Below are 3,868 nucleotides of genomic sequence, written 5' to 3' on the forward strand. Positions count from 1 at the left end.
AAAGCAACACCTGTAACCAGCTGAAATGGAAGACAAATGGCAAGAAACCTGCCAGTGTATGATGAGCAGCTACCAGTCTATGAAACCCCAAGGCTTGTAAGTGTCTTCTGCTGGAATGAGTGTCTTTAAATAACACAGCTTTTTGAGCAGGCAGAATTTGAAACAGGCTGGATCTATTTTTCAAGCAGCACAAGATTTAAAAAAACAAAAACCAAAAAACCCCCCAAAATTACAAACCAACAACCCAATAAATCAGTTGTATGTTCAATTATCAAGGAACAGTCTCTGTGTTTAAAAACTTCATTCATGCCTTCACTTTCAGAATGAAACACTGCCACGTTGGGTTCTCTGCTTAGTAATAATGTCTATGGGAATCAGAAGCTTGTTCAGGCAAAAGCCAAAGGTGTATAAAACATGTACAAGATCAAACAAGTGCAATGTACCAGAGCAGTGATCTAAAGATGAGAACTGTGTTGTGATGTTTAAGGAAAGGTGTCAGGCCTTCAAAAGGATTGATGGAAAATGCTGAATGTTTTGAGTCAAATGAAATACCAGGTCATCAATACTTAGTCTCGTGGGGCTTTGGGAACTTGTGTCTCTTATCTGTGCTCAATGGGCAGTTCCTCAAATGCTGGCCCATACTAAAAGCAGAGGTTGATGGAGAAGTGTGCTGCTGTGTTACCTGTAAGTCGGTTCATGCTGCACAGCAACAGCCAGAAATATCTCTGCAACACACAGCATGGCAGAGCTGCAACAACAGCTTCACAGCTCCCTCCTTAGAGGCACTATCCCAAATGCATCTGGGCCTTGGGTGTTTCTTGCAGTGCAGGAATGGATGTCAGGGTCATGGACATGGGAAATGATTGCTTGTCTTTCTGAGTAAGTCATAATCCTTGCACTGGACATTTTAAGAGGGAGGGGAGGAAAATAAATTAGCATTTAGATTTGCACTGGATTTAACTAAAGAGGTTACAACCATTGAATCAAGATGAGGACTACTTGAGCTTAGATGAACTTCAGTGGCTGCATGCATTCCTACAGCCCAGAAGTAGATTTAAGCAAATATCAAAGAACAAATATAGGTGTTAATGAAGGCCACACTTTATGAAGAGAGCTTCATAACTCCACCCACACTAAGAGTTTTAATCACTGGATGAGTTTAAATCCCAGTCCAACTTGCTAGCAGGATGCCTGTTCATAAAAAGATGGAAAATGTATACAAGTTTTATTCTATCATGTGTAAAGAAAGGAAAATACAAGAGTTGCATGCTGGCTCCACAACAAAGACAGCTGGGACAGTGAGACTACAGAGAAAGATCTGCCTGGTCCTCCTGCCCCTAAGAGAAATGCTGTGAAGCAGCACTAACAAAGTCCCCACACAAAACAACAAGCAGCCATGCATCACCTCAGTATTGCAGAGGACACCTCATTCTGCCTTTCCTCAGATCAAGCTACCAAAACCACCCCCAAATCCAAAGGAGTCAGCTTTCTAATAAGCCTGGGCCAGTGAGGGAGCTTTGAGATTAAGAGGAATGCAGAGAGCTCACAACTCAGCTCTAAATGCAGGGCACAGGAGAACTGCACAGAAACTGCTCAGGTGAGGAGAGGATTAAGACAAGGATATCAAAAAGGCATCCTTGAAGGTCCTGTTTCTGTACTCTGTACAGAGAAATCCCAGCCACTTGCCTGGCTCCTAGAACGCACCACTGTGAACGCCTAAGCCTGACTTTCCCTAGTGTACCTCAAGTTGAAGTTAGTTTTATAGGGGTTTAAATCCTTCATGCATCTTTATTCAGCCTTCACTACAATATGAAGCCTGACCACTGAAATCCCAGGCAGCTAGTTGACAAGTGATTACTTTTTATTCTTTTCTTATCTCCATGTTGAATCAGAAAGCTCTAGACTCATCACAAATAAATGCAACACTGGTCTTCTTTCACTACAGCTCTTCCTGCATATGAAATATTCCTTAGTCTTTGAAAAGATAAAGATATCTGTTACAGAGATGTAGAATAAAACAGAAAAGAGCATCAGAATATTTAGGAGACACAAATGGAGCCACAGACCAAGAGCAACAGTTGCAGTTCTATACATTTTACTTGCATGTCAGAAGCAGAGAGGTAAAGGCTCTTAAGGGCCTTTTTTGCCCTTCAATAATGAAGCTACTTCAAACTAGCTGTATACCCTCAGCTTTTCCACAGCCATTTGATCTCGTTTGTCCTGGAAAAAAAACATTCATGAAGGTTTTAAACCAGATCTTGTATTTTTGGATTATTGTTTGCAGCAATGAAATGGAAGCTGAAGTTGTTGGACAGTAGCTACACGACACAGCTGTGGTTTTTCTATCAGCATTTAAAACACACCTAAACAAACCAGAACTTAACTACTTAAACCAAATTACATTCAAGCCTTCTTGTTTAATCTCTTGTACAGCTGCTGTTATTTTAGGGGAAGAATAAAAGAAATAATCATGACTTGAAATCTTGGCCCCAGAAGAGAACAAAATACTGAGAGAAACTAAGAAATTTGGAACACTTGACAAGGTAATGTAGAAAATGTTAACACCTACCACATGGGGACGTCGGAGGCATAGATACAGAGGCACACACATTGCCAGAGAGAGGAAATCATCTCTCTCAGAAGCAGGAAATTGAGGAAGTAGAATACATTTGCATACAGAAGACACTGCATGCATGTTACCTATGGACTAAAGCATTACACCTCAGCTTTTCACATGAACTGTTGGATTTCTTCCCACAAGGATAGCAACTGAGCCACCTCAGTTACCCTCTCAGTTCCGGTGTCACTTTCTTCATGGAAAAAAAAGTATCCAAACAGAACATTCCCTGAGTCAACACAGAAAATGGATAGAGCTGATTTTTGTCTGGAAGAGTCTGCCCAAGTTCACTGGTAAAGCCCCAAAAGCCAGGCAGAGCTTGCTACTGTGCTAGTTTTAGTACTTGGTATTCACATGGAGGTAACTACACCCATGGTGCTATTACACCCTAATAAAGCAAGACCTCACAAAACCATCTGTGATCCAGTCCCACTTGGGGAGAGTTGTTTTGTAACACTTTTCCTGAAGATCTCTCTCAACTGGAATCCATCTCATTTACACACCAGGGTCTGAACACAGGCTAAACATATGCCAAGTTACAAAGGCCTACTGTGTAATGTCAAGAAAATACTGATTTTGTAACTGTCACACAGATTGGGGGACACAAAGAGAGCTAGAGGAAAATAAATGGAAACCACTGTAGATGGCTACAGAGGAGAAAGGAAAAAGACCCTCAAGACAGCCAGAGTCTTACTCTGCACCCTGCCAATTCCACTTTGCAGGTGATAGCAAGAAAGCTCCACCTAGCTTGGAACCCCTTGCTCCCAGCACACACTTTCACCAGAGATGCTCTCAAATCCAGCCTGAAAGAGGAATCAATATTTGTAACTCTGCTTATTTCTAACAAGAATTCACAAACATGTGGCTATTTGGTTTGAAAAATATAACTACTTTCCATAAATATATTCAACATCCAAGAAAATGTACAAATCTAAAGTCAAACACATCTGGCTTGTAACAAGCCCTGTTTGCCAGTGTCTTTATAAAGGCTCAGTTTTGAAGAAAAGCAGTAATTTTAAATACCACCAGTAGGCTGCAAATGCCTTCCCATTGTATGGAGACACTCAGCATTCTTCCACACTTCTAAGTGAAACCAAATGATAACATTCCAAGTCTGCTTGCAAGCAACAGATGCCTTGGGTTTGGTCCTGGGTAGTTAACCTCCACTCCTATGTTTTGGAGTGGACTTTTTTACAGCTCAGAGAAAGCATTGCACCTGAAATATTCAGCAGCATGGTGAAAAGCCATCAC

The sequence above is a fragment of the Indicator indicator genome, chromosome 11 (assembly GCF_027791375.1).
Source record: "Indicator indicator isolate 239-I01 chromosome 11, UM_Iind_1.1, whole genome shotgun sequence".
In the NCBI taxonomy this organism is placed as follows: domain Eukaryota; kingdom Metazoa; phylum Chordata; class Aves; order Piciformes; family Indicatoridae; genus Indicator; species Indicator indicator.